This window comes from Brachycentrus maculatus, unplaced genomic scaffold, assembly GCF_059751285.1.
Source record: "Brachycentrus maculatus isolate JH-2025_06_01 unplaced genomic scaffold, ASM5975128v1 h1tg000157l, whole genome shotgun sequence".
Taxonomy (NCBI): domain Eukaryota; kingdom Metazoa; phylum Arthropoda; class Insecta; order Trichoptera; family Brachycentridae; genus Brachycentrus; species Brachycentrus maculatus.
In genome coordinates, this window is record NW_028280910.1 from 1,635,649 (window position 1) to 1,657,195 (window position 21,547).

General features: G+C 32.3%; 1 protein-coding gene across 3 annotated transcripts in view; it reads left to right on the top strand.

Moving 5' to 3' along the window:
- The window catches only part of fdl (beta acetylhexosaminidase fused lobes), a 161,392-nt gene that overhangs the window by 79,020 nt on the left and 60,825 nt on the right, over nucleotides 1–21,547 (top strand). For all 3 annotated transcript variants that reach the window (XM_088261521.1, XM_088261519.1, XM_088261520.1), the window contains exon 2: nucleotides 3,134–3,196. The gene's annotated coding sequence lies outside the window, so the exon portion shown is untranslated. The remainder of the gene's footprint in view (nucleotides 1–3,133; nucleotides 3,197–21,547) is intronic.

The following is a 21,547-nucleotide window of genomic DNA, read 5'->3' on the forward strand; positions in this document are numbered from 1 at the left end:
TAATCGAAATTTCCAGTATAATTTTTTTATTTATTTATTTATACCTGTAAATCTTATAACTAATCATCACGCAGCTTCCCGTAGGGGTAACGTAGAGAGAATAGAAAGCTTTGCACGGTTTTTGCACGTTTTTGCACGTGGAGTTGTTTTTAAATTTTAACATCTCATAATTGATGAAGATAATATGGAAGTCTGGGTATTTACAGGGCTTATAACATGTCATAAATCACTTAAACAGCATTTGATTGATTACAAGCCCTGTGTATACCTAGACTTCTTCATCTTTGTTGAGATGTCAAAATGTAATTGCGTTCAATTAGTGGCGTTCCACACCAAAACTTTTTTCTTTTCGAAACTATATGTTTAATAACTGTAATATTAAATATAACTAAAAAAATATAAATTAATATAACGTTATAACTATGTAACTATATAACTGTATGCCTAGATATATGTATGTGAAGGAGGCGAAGAGTGTATGTCAGGACAGAAGAGTGTGGGGTTACATCCTTTCTGCCTACCCCTGCGGGGAAACGGCGTGATGGTAGTAGTAGTTGTAGATTTAACTATAAATTACAAATGTGAAATTTTGTAACTGGAATGGTACAAATACCTGTTTTGTGTTACTCGATAACGTAAATGAATTTATGTATGTAACTTTAAAAAAAAATTTTTTTGAAGAAAAACTATTTTTTTTTAATACAAAAACAATGTTTTAAGCAAAAAAATCAATTACTTTAAATTTTACCTGGATTATAAGAAAATTAAGTTATGAATTATTGTATATTGGTCCTTGAGATGGGTGATTTTTGACTTGCCTCTGCGCAATATTATGACAAAATTCCACGACTATGTTTCACACGACTCCCTTTCTTGCTAAATTATCCGAATTAATTTACTATACTCAAACTGAATTTATAATTAATGGTGAGTCTGTGTGACCGAGCTAATGAATTATTGTGCGAAAGTTCAATGGAAGTTCATTATAACTATTTCAGATGGCCATGTTTTGGGGTCAACCATGTTGTAACTGGCCATTAAATGTCCCCCCTCTGGCGGTATTCACTCGCAAAATTCACAAAGACCTGAATTGATTTAAAAATACCGTATTTTTTATGGGAGGAATGAGGAACTTTAAAACTTTTTAAAATTAAACAAATTTTTATTATTAGTACATTTTAACCGACCGGTTTCGACAAGAACCTTATCATCATCAGGGTTTATTAAATTCTAAATTATACTTTTAATAAAAAAATGTGGTTAAAACAAAGTTGTTTAATTTTATAAAGTTTATAAAATGTGGCACAATGTATCTGCGAAAAACATTCAAGAGATGAATTTTTAAACTCAATACTTTTATGAATTTGAAATAAACTAAAAATAATAATGATGAATGTGCTATTAAACTATGTGAACGATGAATGATAAGGAGAGCGTTATATTACCAAACCACAAAGTTAACAATGCTTTTAATATACAAAATATAATATAAACACATAAAAGAATCTTTATATTTTGAAATATTTCAAGATTCAATATCGGGAAGCCATTTTCTTAAATAAATACCGCGACATTTTGTCGCGGGAAATCGCGGGGCTCCCGAGGGCTTCGCTAATACAAATCACTTCCCGCCAATTACTTCCGGAAGTGCCGCCATCTTGGCTGCCGACGTCACCGGCGACGCCTCGCTTCCGCTAAACGGATAACATTCGAAACAGGTGCAAAGCTCGAAGCAAACACGTCTCGTTGGAAAATAAGACTAATCTTTACTTATCTTCGAAGAAACAATGTTTTTGTACCTGTTATCAGCACTCAGGGGCTTTTAGCACAATTTGGTTTATATAAAACCGAAAATTCATTAATTCTTTTCTAAACACTTAATCGTTTATATTACTTTGAACTAAGACTACGTTTACATTAGACATCTCTAGGATGAATTCCGATTTTTGGACGACTTCTTCTTCTTCTGTGCGTGTCATGTCAGGTCCCCTGTCGTCGAGAGTACTCACTTGAGAGTAATTGTTCTTGTCTCAGGCAGCTCTAAACAGCGCCTCGACAGACCTGATTCCCGTCCAATCTCGTATATTCTAGAGCCAGGAGATCTGCCTTATTTTTCTTGTATTTTATAATAAATAAAACCCTTATCCGCACCCCAATGATGCATAGGGCACTGTGTCATATAAACGCAGTGTTATCTTGATCGTTTACACATGAAGGAAAGGTGATCAGGCCTCCGCTTCAGGTACCAGTCCATGGTAGTATTGAATAAATATTACAGTGAATAAATCACTTATATTTATTTTACCCCCCTTGGGAATTGAACCCGGGACTTCCAGAACGGTAGCCGAGCGTGCTGACCATTACACCACGGAGGCGGACATTCTTGTATTTTAGGTACATTAATCTAAATTTGACCTGACGATGGAATGGTCATTCCAAAACCGGCAGTCGTGACGTAGTGATTTTAAGTGGTATTACTCAAAGTGAGCGAAGGGTTAAGAAGGGTTTTCGTTGAGATGTTCTATTTTGAGATATCAATATGTAAATGAGGAAGACCGAGGAAAACTTGGTACGATCAGGTATGCCAAATACTTGAAAACGGTCAGGTTAGGAGTCGAAACAATCGGCGGGTATGTATGAGGAGATGCATGAACGTGGAAGAGGCTAAGAATGTTTGCAAAGACGGAGTGGTGTGGCGTTCTATTGTCTCTGCCTACCCCTGCGGGGAAGCGGCGTGATGGTTAGTAAGTTAGTTAGTAAAATGTAAAAATAACTTTTACTTAAGCACCACTAAGCAATAGTGGTACTTACTAAATAAAACTTAAATTAAAAATGGATAGCTTTTACCACAAAGTGACTGCCGAATCAATTTATGAAAAAATTGTTAAAATAACTCCTGAGTGGAGAAAGCTCAGATTCGTGAACAAATATTGAGACGCACTCAAAATGTTGTGCATTCATTCTTCTTTCATTACTTACTTCTTTTGCCAACTCTTTGCTTCCATTAATTAGGGTTGGAACCGGGACTCTATGGTGTACTGCTAGTTAACGTACGTGTCTAAATACTAAAAAATAGATAAATAAACATCTATTTTTTTGTTCCTTGCTAACTAGAATTATTTTTTTGTTTCAGAAACTTCTATTGCGAGGCTGACTTTGCGTACTAACCCGAATGCTGTGTGATTTTTATGGGACAGTAAGTATTTTTATAAACGTATCATTTTTCGCAATCAATATTTGAAGCGATGATTAAGGAAACATTTTTATAGCATTTTTTATAGCACTTGGGTTTTATTAAAGACTACTAGTTTCGAAAGCTAAACTTCCATCGCCAGGTCTGAATAATCACTATTAAAGTTATTAATACAGTTATTATTCAGACCTGACGATGGAAGTTAAGCTTCCGAAACTAGTAGTCCATAATAAAACTCAAGTGGTGTAAAAACAAGTTTTTCCTTAATCATTGTAACATGTATTACCACAAAGTTAGTGCCGAAACAATAAATACGATATGTGAATCCCTAACTTAGTGCTGTTCCATTCTATAACTGTACCCAGCTATGCGTTGCTATGGCTCAGTCAAATTGTAAAATGGAAAAGAAAGATAAATGAATAACCACATTTTTAACACGTTTAGTTTAAAAATACTTGTGGGTGTCAAAGTGTGTAAACACAAGTTTCAAAAAATAGAATGGCGAAAGTTACACTTTAAAAAAAGATCTGTTTAACCAGTCTATTACAGGTCTCAAGCCCTGTAAATACCAAGACTTCTATATTCTTATTCATCTCTGTTGAGATGTTAATATAAATAACTCCTAAGTGCCCGCCTCCGTAGTGTAATTAATGGTCAGCACGCTTGGCTACCGTACTGGAGGTCCCAAGTTCGATTCTCAGGGGGAGTCAATTAAATATAAGTGTTTTTTCACCCTAATATTTATTCATTATTACACTGGACTGGTACTTGTAGCGGAGGGGTGATCACATCGCCTTCAGGTGTAACGATCAAGATAACACTGTGTTTATATGATGCAGTGCCCTATGCACCATTGGGGTGCGGATAAGGGTTTGAATTAACTGTTATATTAAATTTACAAATAAAATAAAATAAAATTAATGAAAAACTTATTTTTTCAATACAAAAACAATGTTTTAAGCAAAAAAAAATCGTCACGTCAAATGTTACCTGGGTTTAAAGAAGAAGTGGACAAACTCAGATTTGTGAAAAAACATTTGGACACACTCAAACTATTGTAGAGCAAATATTATATTTTTTTTTTAGAAAATGATTATACGTGCATCGGCGTCGTATAAATCCCGAAGAACGCAGTACGCAGTTCTTATCATAAGTTAGTTAAGTGTATTATTAAGTTAAGCGTGTTGCCTTCCTAGGCGCAATGTAAGTATTTGATAGAAATGTAAGTATGTACATAGATATAAGAATAAATAAGTAAATTCACTACCTGAGTAAAATCAAGAATTAAAATCATACACCTAAGTAACTTCACTGCTAACTTAGAATCAATGAAATGTATAAACTCATGCCTCTAGCGAGATAGCGAGTGTTTTTGCCTAGAATTTTCACTCATGAATTACATGAAATTATAGTAACTTTAAACATAAAGAGTAAATCCACTCACAAGTAGGCATAGGCTATGAAACTTATAAAGTTGAAGCCTGAGTTGCATAAGCCGTAGCTTGATTTCAGAGTCACTTGGACGTTAGGTAATTCAAAAAAAAAACGCAGTTCTTCGGTTAGCAATTTTGTTTTATAAGTGAGGGATATTGGCGTATGTGAATATTGATGGGAGTACACATGGGAGGTATTGAATGAGGGAATAAGGAATCTTCCTTGTAAAATACATGTATCTATGAGTGATGGGACATAACAGTCCTGGAAATCCCTCAGGATAGCGCTATAAAACATTCAGCATACATCCATGTCTGGAAACATACGATAGAGCGGAGTCGCTCGCTTAGGGTTGATAAATATTCTCCATAGAATTTTTCAAAAACCCATAACTTGTTCAAAACAATTTCTAATTTCTATTTAAACATCATAAATAATAATAATATTCATTTGTGTTTTCAAAATATTTTACTAATCCTTATCGTTATTCAATATTGCCAACAGTGTCTAAAATATGTTTTCCTGCGCCAACATTTATTTCCTAAAAATAATAATAGATCTAGCCAAAGAATGAATAATTGATTAGAAATCCCTTTTTGTAAATCCAGACTTGCGCAAAGACACTCATTTTTCATAGCTCCAAAACTGTTAAATTTATTCCACTAAGACTATATGTTAGATTTTAATTACCTAGGTTTGTGTAGATTAAAATTTTTTGCTTAGATTGTTTATTGAAGAGACAGATTTAAGCTCCTTTTTCTTGTAGACGTATCACTCATGTAGTACACGCTTGCTAACTTTTTACTTTTTTATCTTAGTTTTTGATTTTTTTGTTAATTTTTTTTTTGTTTTCTGTTAGTCATGTATTTTGTATTTTTTCTATTTTATATTAACACTTTATTCTAGTTCTACTTCTTATAATATCTATTGTATTCTTGCCAGTGTCTTTTACTATGACCTAAATTATATTGTTTACCCACACACAGGCCATGCCTTTGTGGGATCTTTTTTTGTATTGATATTTTATTAAAATTTTTGGATTTTAATTTATGTCATTTTTGTTAGACGACTTCCTTTGACGCGTGGCTGCAATATTTGTATGGACACGGGAGCCGAGTTCGACGCACAGAGCGTGTTTTGAGGATTAAAGAAATGATAGTTAAATTTGAATGCGAGACGATCTAACCGTTGTCAGTAAGTTTTCTACCCCAAGAGTCTAGTACAGGGATGGCAAAACTTTTTCACGACTGGGTAATTTTTTTAATTTTTTTTTTTAAATAAAAAATTCAATGTCGCTGGCCACATACTATTTTAAACAAAGGCCAACAAATATTACAAGTAAATAAAGGGTCGTACTTTACATAAGGGTCCATTGGACCCAGACGGTAGTTATTTATAGTTTTTGCTTGCAGTAGACCGAGGGTTAGTAAAATTATTTATAGATTTGGCGGTTAATTTGTAGAACTCTTTTTTTATTTTATTAAAATTAAACACATGAAAATACCGCTTTAATGAGTTTTATTTTTTAGTTACGACTAGTTTCGAAAACGACAGAGGTTTTCATCTTCTGGTACAAATTAAAACATCCATTGTAGAACTCCATTGTAATTTATATATGACATATTAAAATCAATAGTTTGAAAATGCCATAACAAGGCGAAACAGTTGTCATTTTTTATGTGATTTAAAATTATAACACAATTTGGTGTTTCATATTAATCTTTAATATTTAAAGTCAGTAAAATTTAACCTTCTATGTCCCAACTCTAAAATTTAGAATTAGCTTCACATACGGTGTTTGAAAATGACGCGGAATGCATCAAAACACGTATCACAGTAGATTTTAAGAAATAGTGGTATTAACTAAGTAAAACATTAAATTAAAAATCACTAAAATTCATTGATGAAAATTAACATAAAAATTGATAAATTACTGCTTGTACGCATTTTTCGATTCAAACGTAATTCTTTGCACAGTACCTAAGCTTTTCAATGCTTTTTCTTCAATTAAATAAAAACTTTTATTAAAAATAATCTTATCGTAAAGTTCAAGCGGGTGAGATGATTTCACACGCGGGTCCCTCGTTCACCATCCCTGATCTAGAATCTAACCGTTAGAGACATAATAAATCATAAGTAGTTTCTGTTAGTATATATATAACAAATTAATACGCCCAAGAACCTGGGCACTTCCACGAATAATGAATTACTCAGAGTCGTGAAGTTCGGGCCGTGTCTTCGGGGATCGTCGGGCGAAAGGTTCGTGATGTGCCTGCTCTATTAAATTCTCCACATCCCTTATTTCATCATCCCTCGGACTGAGAATAGGTTCCATCCATTACTCTTTCTTTGCTTGACATACGTCAGCATCGCGACGTCCACCGGCATCCGAATTGTCAGTTTATACAATATTTCCCGAGGAGCGTCCGAATAGTCAACCGATGATTTATGTAAGTGAAAAAGAAATTTATTTATCGAATCGGCAGTTCGGCTGTTCAAACTCAAAACACAGTAAGGGACATTTTTTTTGTAGTACGTTTTTTTTGCATTTTTGGACTAAGTAGATTCTACTTAATCCAAAGCAAAAAAAACGTACTACAAAAAAATGTCCCTTACTGTGTTTTAAGTTTGGACAGCCGAGTTGCTTTATACTATTCCATAATTTATCGTTTATTTTTAATAAATCAAAACACGATTTGTGACAGCTGTTTCGCCTTGCGTAAGTATTATCAAACTATATACCTGGTATGATGACGTCAGTAACAACAAAGCCCGATCGCTGATCAAATTATAAAACATTAAAGTGCTACAAGGTATTCAGTTGCTATAAATTGTATATTAAAACCATTGTTGGCTGTTTGGTATGGTAATATAACACTCTCCTTATCATTTATCGTCCACTTTCTGTAATACCACTTTTAAAGTGATTTGTTGTTATTTTATTAATATGTAAAATAATTTAAGCTTTTCCGAAGGATTTCCTTAGTTTTCTTGAAGTATCGAGTCTTTTAATATATTTTTTTAACCTAAAATAACTCTTTTGTTGACCCGAGGGTGCCTACCTATGTTGCCTAAGCGGGCGTACATCATTGGCTTGGGAATACTTTTTTTAAAATAAAGGTCAAAATGTAAATTTGTACTTAAATTGTATTATAACGTGTCCGGAATTTAATTAGTCTTACTAAATATTTTTGAATGATAATTTTATAATCCAAACACGAGCATAGCTAGTTAAAGTAGAATTTAAATTAAACAAGTTTTATTACACCAAATGTAGTTAAAAAATTGCTTTTCTTTATCTAAATCTTATGCATTAAATAATGTTTTAGGATACCTACATAAAATGTAGTGAATAAAATAATCTGGGCAAATTATAATCTGCATGAAAAATTCTGGAATACCCATGTCAATAGAATGCAAGAAAATAGACTGGCCCGAATTGCTCTTCAAGGGAACCCAGACGGAAAAAGACCACCTGGAAGACCTACAAAGCGATGACGTGACAGCTGCCAGTCCACGTCACAAGAGACGGATAACGGAGCAGGAAGAACCGAGGATCTATAAGAAGGAAGAAGAAGAAGAAATAAGTGTGTACTACAACTACAAATTTGATAATGAATCTGTCTGCTCTGGGCAGAACAATATAAATGTCATCACTCGCTCGAGTAAGCTTGCACATCACGTGATCAAGTAATTAGCCAATCAGCTCCCGAGTCAATCACTGGACCGAAGTGTGAAGTAACTTGATGCGATGGGGGAATTGATACAGTGGAACCTCGGGAATCCGAACTAATTGGAGCTGTGGCCTGTTCGGATTTGGAAAAGTTCGGATTGGCCGAGAAATTTGTTATACAGTACGTACATAGTACTTTACGCTGCAGTAGTTACGTTGTCGCGCCGTTTTATGTCGCCTAGTATTCAACAAGCAATTCAATGTCGAATTGTTCAAATTCGAAACACAGTGCTTGAATCACTAGAATTTCACTAGAGACATCTATGGTGAGATGAAACAAGCTTTTTCATTGAGCAGAAACTCTTTGAATTGTATATAAGGTCTGAATCCTGGATTACAATCACACCCATGAAAAACGCTTATACGATTATATTATAATCACTAGCACATTATAATCACATCCATGAAAAACGCTAGAAAATATCCTTTTCATTTTAGCTTATAATTTGACCAGTTAATTTGTCTACAACGTTTTGAGTGTGTCCAAAAACTTGTTCACAAATCGTCAAAAGGAAAATTCTTACACATTGGGGGTTTACATACCACATTCCGTCATTTCAGGGTTAAATAATCTAATCTCTTGTATTTTATTTTTTTCTATAAGCACTTTTATGGGACAAAATACAATATATTACTTGCTGCTTAAATAATATGTTGAATATGAATCTTCCGTAGAATAATATAATAATTTCAGAATTGTATAGATAGAAATAATCTCAGAATTGTATAGATCGGATAGAAGTACAGTAAGCCCCCCGGTAACGTTGAGATAGGTAGCGCCTTTATATGGGGTAAATGTTTTTAATTTAATTTTTATTAAAAATGTAGTATTTTGTGTAGTTTTAACTGTGTAAATGGTGCTATGGTGGTGAAGGGTGGTATTTTTTGCATGCTGTGGTAGTGATTGTCCTAACGAAGAGACGGGTACGTCTCGAAACCGGTAGACATAAAAATCTCGGTGAGTGGTTATAAACTAATATTATTAACATTTTTGTAAAAAAATAAATAAGTTAAAAAAAGTGTTTTTTTTTTATTATTTACAAAAATACTTCGATTTCATACTATTTCTGTAAGACTAAGCAGCTCAATAGTAGAAATACGTATCAAATTGTGGTAGAGTGGGTTCGAACCTAGATACTCTGACTCAATAGCCGTGACACTAACCACGGGACCACAACCCGACAGTAATATTAAATTTAAATGACTCATTTCAGTCATTTCCGCTAGTTAAAAAGTAAAAGTAAAATTTAAAAATATTAACCCCTTATAACGTCCCCTCCGATAAAGCCGTGCCTATCACAACGTTATAGGGGAGTCGACTGTATATAACGGGGGAAAAGAATTATTTTGTATGTTGACAGGTAATTTATTTTTTTCTGTAAAAATAATTCCCCGGCATGTTTGAGAATCAGGCGAACTGGATAATTCGTTCCACTTGTCCAAACCATTGTTCCAATTATTTCACTTAAAGTTAATATCTGTAAGATAAATATCTGAGCTGAGGATATATCGCTCAATCCTTTCAACAACGTCATACATCTAAAAACTTGATTTTTCAAGAGATCGTTTTTTAAGTTTAAAAATATAATAAAATGAATTAAAAATAAATATCAAGCCACTTATTGAACTTTTTACAGTGCAATAGATCTTTTTATGTAAAACATGAGTGTTTTTCGCCACGCTAGCCACGCTATTTTGAAGAAAAGGTATTTCTGTAGCGGGTAAATATTAAGTTGAAAACATGCCCCGTTTGCTCTGATATAGTACATTTTCTGGGCATTCCGAAAACATGCAACTGAAAAATATATATTCTCTCTACCTACTCCTATGGCAAAGCAGTAAGACGGTTAGTCAGATAGTAAGTCTCGTCATAAAATTAACTTTATTTACAACATTTTGAGTGTGTCCAAATACTTGTTCGCAAATCTGGATTTTCCCAACTTCAAAAGTTATTTTTACATTTTGACATCTTAACACAGATGAAGAAGAATATGGAAGTCAGTATTTACAGGACTTATCATAGGCTGGTTAAGTGATCACTTTACACACGCGCAACATTCACCATTCCACCCATGATTGACAGCCACACAACTAAAAATTTTGAAACTCCTAAATATATGATCAATCTTATGACACAGTACATATGAGCTCACAACAGCCATCTTTGTTGGATTGAAAAAGTTTTCATTAAGAAGAGCCCATTTTATTTGTATGCAATGCTTATGACCTTAATAGGCTGGTTAACCAGCCTATGACAGGTCATAAGCCTTGTAAATACACTGATTTCCTTATTTTTATTAATCTATGATGATATGTCAAAATGCTCAAATTTATTGCTTAGAATAAAACATATTTACGTAAGTATTAAAAAGACCTCCTATTTCATGGTTTTAAGTAGTAACAAAATACCATGGTTGTATTTCAGTTTCAGCTTGGCTGGAGCTCATGAGTAGAAGGGGGCAACATAGCTACCATTAATCACAATATCATAGCGAAGTTATTATTTACGAAGGAAATGAAATTGTGTATTAATTTCCAAGTAGCTTCACGTTCCTTAGGGGTGAGAGTGACACAGCCTTAATTAGAGTTGATTAAATAAAACCTTATTGCACTAAAGTTAGCTCTAAAGGGCGTTATTACAAACCGTCGCGAAATACGTAGTGCCTTGTTTGTACCTAATGAAAATGCTGATGTATTTCATTTATCAGTGATGTTTATAGGTTATTTTCCAAATTACTTATTGAACATTTTATTTTAAATTACGAATTGGTAGAAGTTATTTAAAAATCAACGATTAAGAAGGATTTGGAAATTTGTGTATTTACAGGACCTACGACTTGTCATCGGCTTGGTTAAGTGAACACTTTACACAGGTTTAACATTTACTTTTCTTTCCATGATTGACACTACACTATAACACTCTCCTTTTCATTTATCGTTCATTTTTCGTAATACCACATCAAAATTGAGTAAATTGTTTTACACTGTGGATGTGATACCAGTTGAGATACAAGTGCTATTACACAAAGTGAACGATGAATGATAAGGTGATTAACTAAAGCAGCCTATGACACCGTAAGCTTTTTAAATACTCAGATTCAATGTTTTTCTTTATCTATGTTGAGATGTCAAATGTAAAAATCTCTTAAGTAGAGGAAATTAAATATGTGAACGAGGATTTGGACTCACCCATGTTGTGAATGTCATTTACGAGTAAGTTATGTTCATGCTGCAATTAAGAAAGATTTTCCAGGACCAACTTCTTTAGGTTGCATCTATGTTTTTCATGGCGTCCGCCTCCGTTGGGCAATGGTAAGCGTGTTTAGCTAACGTGCTGGTGGTCCTGGGTTCGATTTCCAGGGGGGAGTGAAAATAAATATTAGTGATTTTACATTCTAATATTTATTTTATATTACCCTGGACTGGTTCCTGAAGCGCAAGAGTGATCGTCTTGCCGCCATGTCAGTAACGATCAAGATTACACTGCGTCAATACAATGCAGTGCCTTATGCACCATTAGGTGCAGATAAGGGTTAGAATGGTTGACATTAGTATTTTTTTTATTGGCAGAAATTACATGGAATTTACGTTAGACTCCTTCCGGATTAATTTACAAACTTGTGTGTAACTATTCTCTGCTAGACAGGCATATAGGAATGGTATTTTCTCATACAATCGTTTCAATTTATATAGAAAAAATAATTTTTATGCCATCGTTGTTTTGAGAACAAAGGCTGCGGAGCCACAAAAGGATACAGTTTGTAAAAGGGAAACGAATACAAGGCTCCACAAAATAGTAGCTTTATTGTATTGAAGTTTTGTTTGACGTTTTTGCCATTATACTTGAGCATTTTTTAGATGTCAATTGTACAATTATATGGGAAGTTTCGTGTAACTTGGACCGACTGTACAACGAATTCATCATAAATGTGCATATATATATATATATATATATATATATATATATATATATATATAAATATATATATATATATATAAAGGGTCCGCCAAATAACTTTTTTTTTTAAAACAGGGCGCAAAACATCGAGTGTAGCTTCGGCTGTGTGGCACGTAGCGCCGTCCTGTTGAAACCAAATGTTGCCAATATCCTCCTCTTCAATTTTTGTGAACAAAAATCCGTTCAACATGGCCCGATAACGATCGCCATTGACTGTAACGGCCACTCCTTGCTCATTTTCAAAGAAAAATGGCCCAATTATGCCTCTGGACCAAAATCCGCACCAAACAGTGACTCGTTTTGGGTGTACCGGCTTTTCAATGTATGCGTGCGGGTTTTTTGTGCCCCAAATACGACAATTTTGCTTGTTTACATACCCGCCAAGATCAAAATGAGCTTCATCCGAAAAGATGATTTTTTTGGCAAAATCGGCATCTTCTGTAAGTCGATCGCAGGCCCACTCAGCGAAGCGAAAACGCATTGGATGGTCAGTTGGCTTCAACTCCTGAACCAATTGGACTTTGTATGGCGTCATACCAAGGTCTTTATGCAAAATTCGTCTCAATGATGTCTCCGAAATGTTCAATTGTTGAGAACGACGGTGAATTGATGTTGATGGCGCTTCACGCACACTTTCTGCCACAACATCGATATTCTCGGGTGTACGCACTGTTTTTGGCTTTTCACGCTTTGGTTTATCGATGAGGATGCCAGTTTCTTTCACTTTTTTCACAAGATAACGAACATACGGAGCTGACGGTGCTTCTCTTCTTCCAAAAACCGTACGCAATTTTCGCACACATTCTGCAACATTACCATGATTTTCAAAGTAATGTCGCAATATTTCTCAGCGTTGTTCAAGCGTATACACAACCATATTCGCTCAGCGGAAGGATAAAACTAATTATCTGTCAAATCAGACATGAGCTAAGTGTTACCATTCACGAAATAAGCACTAGTTGAAAAAAAAAACTTTAGATGGCGGACCCTATATATATATATATATATATATATATATATATATATATATATATATATAATATATATATATATATATATATATATATATATATATATATATATATATATATATATATATATATGTAAATATATATAAAAAAAAAAATATATTTAAATATATATATATACATATATATTTATACAAATATGTATATTTATACATATATTAATATATATATATATATATATATATATATTTTTATATATATATATATATATATATATATAGATATATATATATATATATCTATATAATCAGACATGAGCTAAGTGTTACCATTCACGAAATAAGCACTAGTTGAAAAAAAAAACTTTAGATGGCGGACCCTATATATATATATATATATATATATATATATATATATATATATATATAATATATATATATATATATATATATATATATATATATATATATATATATATATATATATATATATATATATATATATGTAAATATATATAAAAAAAAAAATATATTTAAATATATATATATACATATATATTTATACAAATATGTATATTTATACATATATTAATATATATATATATATATATATATATTTTTATATATATATATATATATATATATAGATATATATATATATATATATATATATATATATATATATATATATATATATATACATATATATATACATATATATATATATATATATATATATATATATATATATATATATATATATATATATATATATATATATATATATATATATATATATATATATATATATATATATATATATTTATAAATCAAATCCAACTTTAAAATAAAATTAATTCCATACGCATACATTTATCACACATAATTTTTAATTTTCCACCTTAGTCTTGTAGTTTAGTTTTATTTTGCTTTTAATTTTAATTTAATTTTAAACTTTTTAAAATTTTTATTGTTGTTATTCTTTTTTATGACGACATATCAATTGCTTCACTATTTGTGTATGTACATATTTAGCCTGTGCTTTTGCCTGTTTCTTTACGTTTGTTGTGTTCTTATCTAATTGTTGAAAAACTTTTCAATGATTTGTATTGCACTGTATTTTACTTCATTATTTGTTTTTCATGAAAAATACAAACGCGCTGAAAATATTGTTAAATATCTTTGTTGGCTAAATTGCTAGAAAGTCTACGAAAGAAATTTCCACGGATTTACCGAGATTGTATTTCATCGTCAGCTAACGACGCTTTGTCAGTACGCAGTCCCCGTTTTAAAAATGCGATAACTGGATATGCCCTCGCCATCGGCGTCGTGTTCCAAGTCTCTCCTCCATGCCATCCGTTGCCATTTTAAATTTACAAAACATGTTCCCTTAACTTGAGCACTTTGCACAATTTATTGTTTTCATATTTTATGATATGGGAATTTCTCAAACGCTAATTAGACACGTGACTAATAGGACGGATCAGATTGTATAAGGAAATTTTATTTTGATATTAGCGACTTATTGTAGACGGTGCACTGGAAAACAATTTCAATTTATAATTTAATTTTTACTTGGTAAAAACCAGTATTTCTTAAAATGTATTGAATAACTGTTTTGATGTATTCTATATCATTTTCAAACACCGTATGTGAAGCTAATTCTAAATTTTAGAGTTGGGTCCTTGGGAAGTTGAAGATTGAAGAGGGAGTAGGAGCTGTTTCTTATTTTTATTTATTTATTTATTTTTTCAGTGGGAACGTTGATAATAAGGGGAAGGCTTTATTTAGGAAAGTAAGGGGTCATTGTCATATTGTTAATTATAAGTAAATTATTAGGTATAATTTTATGAATTTTATATTGTTTAAATTTTTTTCAATTTATGACTTTTCGTATATTTTTTTTAGGATTTCCACGATATTGTTTTTATATTTGTATTAATCATTATCTTTTAAATGGTTAGCGAACGCTGAAAAACTATTATTTCTATTACATAATTTATGTTCTTTGATTCCTGTTTTTTTTATTCTCTAGAAGTTTTACCAATGTACAAACTTCCACAGTCGCAATTTAATTTATATATGCCACTGTTGTCTAATATATTTCCAATTGAACCAAGTAACTTCGAAAAACTTAAATTAAAAATGGATATATTGTACGACAAAGTGACTGCCGAATCAATTTAAGTAATTTAAATTAAATAATATATAGATAAGTTTTATTTATAACATTTTAAAATTTTTGTCTAGCCTTCCACCAGTCTGATGCTGTCGGTAACGACGAAACCCGGTCATTGGTCTAGTAAAATAAATGTGGAAAATACTATGTAGTTGTTATAATATTTTATAAAATGCAGTTCCACAAAGAAATGCCAGTGCAAAATTTAAATCTAATGAAATAATTTTCCTTGAATTGATATCGTCTCGAGAAATGCCATTTTTTGCCCGCTGTATATACAATAGAATATCTCCCATCATAATAAAAAAATGATCTTTCGGCTATATTTTATTTGCTTGATAATTGTTCTATAAATTATTTCTTACGAATGGCCAAGGGTCATATTTAATTTTTATATCTGTGAAATATGGCCGAAGTTTGGGAATTAATAGTTTACGCTGTGCATACTTTTGCAACGCTACAGGCATCTGGTCTAAAGTCGACCACTCTCGGGTTCCATTAACTTTTAAGATAATGCTGACCTTTCATGGGGAAAAGAGAACGAGGAAATGTTTGAGATATTTTAGATTTTTGTCGTTATAAAACATTTAGTGAAAAATGTGTACTAAATAAATTTATTTCTTGAATGTTTTCCGCAGACACATTGTGTCACTTTTTATAAACTTTATAAAATAAATCAACTTTGTTTTAACCACTTTTTTAGTAATACAATTTAACCTACCGTTTTTTTTAGAACTTTGTCATCATCAGGGTTTATTAAATTCTAAAACATTAAAATACTCTCACCAAAAACTTCCATGCACTCCGTAAAAAATCCTAAATGTTATTAAGTTTGTATTTGTAATTGGTTTGGGTATTTGCGATTTTTGTTTTTTTAGATGGTAATTGCATTTATTATTAACCTTGTTTATTATGTACGAGGTTAATGAGTGTTTGTGAGATATTATAGACGATCACATTTATCTTGTGTCGTTTATGTCTATCCTGTAAACAAGCCTCTAAAGTAGATGTTTAGCTGGTTGAAAATCTTTTAAAGATTATTTTTAATTTTTACGAAACTTATAAATTTTTATTCCAAAGTACTCAAATTATGTAACATAATTTCATTACGAATTGCAGTGTCAGGTTTTAAAAATGAAACTTACGACGTCTCAAGCGCCCCCTCCAACCCTTACGACTACCTGGTTCTATTTGCATCCCCCGAATGCAGCAGACTAGACTGGTTAATAAATAATTATATAAAGCGCACGTATGTTATGATACCCTATGAGTGGAGGTTGTCGAGAAGGGAGGGGAGCGGACCTCTTGTGGGTACGTTGTGGCTTTTCAGGAGTTTTGTTCAATATTTCATAGCGTCTCGACGCTGAAGTTTACCTAGCGATGGGGCCTCCAAAACTCTGGGTCGCGCAAACTGAACTGCTTATTCAATGCTTTGAAAACCGAAAATCGTTTGACGGAGTCAAAAAATTAAATGCATATTTTAAGCTTCGAGACTGGATAAAAATGTTACTGGACCTGTTTTAAAGCTCTATTTTTTTTAACCTGCGATCTCAATCGTTCTTATTCATTCCGCAAATGGCTAGACTACAGGTCTTACTCGTTTCTACGTGCATTATTTAAAGAATATATATTGGAATTTTAGTTTTTTTTAAATAATAACCTTCGAAAAATATTTTTAGGATTTTTTAAAACTCCTTACCTTTCAAATTCTTTGTTTCTTTTTATAACCATATATTTATTTCGAAGAAAAACTTATTTGTTCAATACAAAAACGGTATTTTGAGCATGTTTTTCTCGGTTTTCCTCTGCTCCTTTTCCCAATTACATTCGCCTCACAAATTTGTTTTACCGTTCTTTCCTCACTCATTCGTTCTACATTTCCAAACCATCTCAACACACTTTTTAAAATTTTATCGGAGAAAAAAAAATTGAGGGAGACCGAAAAAAACATGGCACGATCAGGTGTGCCAAATACTTGAAAGTGGTCAGGTTAGGAGTCGTAATAATCGGCGGGTATGTATGAGGAGATGCATGAACGTGGAAGTGGCGAAGAATGTTCGCAAAGGCAGAGTGGTGTGGCGTTCTATTCTCTCTGCCTACCCCTGCGGGGAAGCGGCATGATGGTTAGTTAGTTAGTTAGTTAGTTATTTTGAACAACAAAAAAATCATTAACAGCAAAGCACAGCGTAACCAGCATAAAATATGTTATAAATAGAAATGGCTTGTAAATGAATTAAATTGTATTTTTTTTTATAACTAAATGAAATAATAAAACGTGTTTGTATGTTAGATTGCACTACTTGATACAAACTCATCGTAAGCGATGATTAGCTCTGTGACTAATCGTCGTGGACATCCAAAAATTCCCTTCCCGAAATAAATTCGGGTTTTGCACTTAGGAATGCAAACGCCTGACTTTATTTCGAAATGATAAAGTTTTAGTGCCTTTGAAATGATATTAACAGGCTTCCTTATAGTGACATAACTTTGAAGAAAATTGTTGGCATAACTTTTGTTAAACCGCTCGAAGGTACAAAAGTTATGTTTGCATTTTTTATGCACGTACTCGAGCCACACTTTGGCAAACTTTGCTGAATTCCGTAGAAAGTGAGCAACAGAGCACTTCACATATTTCATATACGGAAATATGCAGCCTACCCCTTATGCTGTAGAAGGGATACAACCCTCGTGTATTATGACTCGGATAATCAAAACCTTTGTTAATCTATTTTTAGTTATGATCCTTGTGAACGGCCAAAAGACTTCATATTACTTTCCTATTAAATTGATATCTCTGAGAGACATCTAACTAACTAACTAACCATCACATCGCTTCACTCTAATATTTATTATATATATTACCCTGGACAGGTACCTGAAGCGGAGGGCTGATCACCTTTCCTTCGTGTATTAAGGATCAAGATAACACTGCATGATGCAGTGCCCTATGCACCATTGGGGTGCGGATAAGAGTACGAATGAATTGAAAGAACATATGGAAAACTTTTATATTTCGATTCACCGTGCCTCTCCAAAAAAGAGACTGAACTCTTGTGCTTGGAGAGGGACTTACACTCGTGGTATATATATATATATATATATATATATATATATATATATATATATATCGGCGTGATGGTTAGTTAGTTAGTTAGTTATATGTATATATATATATATATATATATATATATATATATATATATATATATATATATATATATATATATATATATATATATATATATATATATATATATATATATATATATCGCTCACTCCTTTCAAGAACGTCATAAATCAAACTTGATTTTTCAGGAGAACGTTTTTAAAGTTTAAAAATATAATACAATGTATTAAAAATAAATATCAAGCCACTTATTAAAATTTTTACTGTGAAACAGATCTTTTTAGGTAAAACCTGAAGGTTTTTTCTCCATTTGTAAAATATTTAGTATCTTCAACAAAAATATTAAACAACACCTTTTCTTCAAAATGCAAAAACAACACTTTCTGCCCTGTAGCGGGTAAATATTAAGTTAAAAATATGCCGCTTTTGCTGGGATATCGTACATTTTCTGGGCATTCCGAAAACATGCACAACTAAAAATTTACGAATTTTGATTTATGACGTTCGTGAAAGGAGTGAGCGATATATATAAATATATTTATATATGTGCAATATACATATATATGACAGGTGTTTCATCTCAATTAAAATTATGACGACAGCTTGTTTGCCTCACGTCTAACGTGATTCGCGAAAAAATTGACGTAAAGAAGGTGTTTGTTGATAACTTGCAGATATATTGATAGGTAAGATTTTGATCGAAGCAATTTCCTCGGATTATCTGAAGAATGGAGTATTTTTCAGGAACATACTAGCAACGATTACAGATTTCAGACTGTCTGAAAGGGAGCTTTAGTGGAAAACTTTAGCAAAGGCTTTTGTTATGTAGTGAAAAGGATTTGTACGTAATAATATTATGATCTTGGAGAAAATACGTCATACATGTGTATTTTTTTTTACCAAATTATTTCTTATTCTCTTAACCCTTATCGACACCAAATGGTGTGTAGGGCACTTTGCTGCATCCATGCAAAGTATATTGACCGTTATTACACGAAGGTTTGATGATAGTCCTGGGTTACATTAAATAAATATAATAGTAATAATAATAATAAAACCCTTATCCGCACCCCAATGGTGCATAGGGCACCGCGTCATATAAACGCAGTGTTATCTTGATCGTTTACACATGAAGGAAAGGTGATCAGCCCTCCGCTTCAGGTACCAGTCCAGGGCAATATTGAATAAATATTACAGCAAAAAAATCACTAATATTTATTTTACCCCCCTTGGGAATCGAACCCGGGACCTCCAGAACGGTAGCCGAGCGTGCTGACCATTACACTACGGAGGCGGAAATAAATATAGAGTGAAAAATATGTCACTTATTTTATGAAGATTTTTAATGGTATTCAACAAAGACGAAGAAGAATATGGAAGTTTGGCCATTCAATGGGTGTACAAACTTGTCAGGCTGGTTTTATTGTTCATTTTATACATGAGTATCATTTGCCATTCTATCCATGAATGACACTACACTATTCAAATTTCGGAAGTATTATTTGGCTTCAATTTAAAAGATTTACTTTTTGTTTCTTCGTCAGCGACATCTAAGGAACGTATGCTTATGGTTAAAATTATTAGGTATTTTTGTTGTTAGTGGAAATCGTCATGAAATGTTTGAAAAAAAAGATATTTTTCTGAATTATAGAAGACGCCTGAAAACATAATTTTTATAATGATTTTTTTTTACTTACTAATTAATCACCACGCCGCTTAAGCAGAGAAAAAAGAACGCCACACCAGTCCAATTTTTTTAAAGTAATTTTCATTTACATATGATGTAGACATTGTAAAAGAAAAACACTCGTTTTTTACCACTTGAGTTTATTTTATTAAAACGATAAGCTTCGAAAGCTATGCTTCCATCTTCAGGTCTAAATAGAAACTTTTATTTAGACCTGAAGGTGAAACATAGTTTCCGATACTAGTCATTATAATAAAATAAACTCAAATGGTAAAAAAAATGTTTTTTTTTTTACAATTTCATCATATCTTACCAAAAAGTGAATGTCGAAACAATAAATAAAATAGAAAATATACTAAACTAACTAACAAACGATCACGCCGCTTCCCCGCAGGGGTAGGCAGAGAGAATCGAACGCCACACCACTCTGTCTTTGCAAACATTCTTCGCCTTTTCTACTTTCATGCATCTCCTCATACATACCCGACGATTATTACGACTCCTGACCCATAAAATATAATACTTATTCAACATAATCAATTAAAATTAGTCCAATTAAAAAAAACGTACATTTTAGACCATTTATTTATATTATCTTGATTCACAATATTTTCCGAGTGTCTAAATTTTCGTTCTAAAATTCTGTATAAAAATATTTTGACTATTTTCATAAGCAATTTAATACGTGGATAAAATTGGAAAGAAATTCAAGTAAAGTAATAAATTTGATAGAATTTCCCGCTTCGCTAGCGCTGCTCAGGTTTATGGTACTCGTTAGGGTGGCTTTTCCATCTGCCAAAGGGCGGGTGGCTGTATCGAGACGAGACGACCCCGGAATAACTTGGACTTCGATTGCAGCTGCATTCGAGTTGCGAGCTGCCTACAATGGCCTGCCTGCGGCCACTCCGAGGGGGGGTCTAACGACCACTTCCGGTCACCGGAACTACCCCCACCTGATTACAGCCCCCCAACAACCGTATACATATTACTGCAACTTCATAATTACAAATATTTTTGTTCGTATATTGCTCACTCGTGTACAAATATATAAATAATATATAAATAATACATAAATAATATAATAATATAATAATATAATAATAATAAATAGTATATAAATAATATACTGTATTAATAATAATAATAAACAGAATATAACCAATAAAAAATTATCTAATGAAAAAAAAATACCTTTCAGACCATTAATTTCTATTATCTTCACTCATAATATTATGCGTGTCCAAATTTTCGTTCTAAAATTCTGTATGA